Source organism: Physeter macrocephalus, chromosome 2 (assembly GCF_002837175.3).
Source record: "Physeter macrocephalus isolate SW-GA chromosome 2, ASM283717v5, whole genome shotgun sequence".
Lineage (NCBI taxonomy): Eukaryota > Metazoa > Chordata > Mammalia > Artiodactyla > Physeteridae > Physeter > Physeter macrocephalus.
In genome coordinates, this window is record NC_041215.1 from 19,367,426 (window position 1) to 19,368,520 (window position 1,095).

The following is a 1,095-nucleotide window of genomic DNA, read 5'->3' on the forward strand; positions in this document are numbered from 1 at the left end:
CCGAGGTCACCGATTTTGGGTTCAAGGTCCAGTCCCACCACAGTGTGGTGCGGACAGATTCCTTACCCTCTCGGTACCTCAGTTCACCTACTGAACACCTACTGTGTGCCAGCACCTCGAAGGCCGTATCATACAGCCTCCAGGGGAGTACCAGCTCTGCTGCTCACCCTTAGTTTACAGATGAACAAACTGAGTCGCTCATCCGGGGTGAAGCCAACTCAGCCCCAGGTCTGGCCAGCATGGACTCAGGCATGTCCGGCTGCAGGATGGCGACACCTCTGGCCTCCTCCGGGATGCTGAGAGACCCGGTTTGAGCAGCCGTTCATCGAGCCTGGCTGCCCCCATCTCCATTTCCCTGAGACTCAGAGAGGGGAAGTGACTTGCCTACAGTCATCCAGCAAGGGGGGCAGCTGGTGGCCCCCAGGTGTGTCAGACCCCAAAGCCCATGCTCTTTGGCACATAGGCGCTTTAGAGTCAAGAGACTTTTAAGGACTCCTTGGGCACATTGGCAGAGGAGGAAACTGAGGCCTGGGTGATGGAGTCTGTATTTCCCAGCAGGACCTCGGATGCTTGATAAACATTTGAGATCTGAAGACCCACTGTGTGCAGCACTGTGCCACAAGCCTCATGTCCATTGTTATCTCATTTGGTCCTACCCCGGCCTCATGAGTTGGGTACTATCATGACCCCCATTTTACAGAAGGGAAAACTGAGGCTCAGAAAGGTTGATTCTTGGGCCAAGGTGGCACAGGCAGTAAGAGTAACAAAAGCTGATAATATTTTTGGTGCTGACTGTGTCCCAAGACTTGTTCAAAGCACATTCGTATGAGCAGACCACCCTCCCCTACGTGTAGGTATCCTTAATATGGTCATTTTGTGGATGAGGAAATTGGTTTCAAGGTTAAGCCACTTGCCAATATCACTCAGGTGCACATTCGTGGAACACCTGCTGCGCATCTGGCATGTGATGGGCTCTGGGGCGCCCACCTCTGGTCCCAGGCCTCTGGCCCTCCACACCAGTTGCGTCCCCCAGTTAACCGCAACATTGACTCCCAGTCACGGACTAAACAAAATCAGCCAATGGTCACGGAGCTC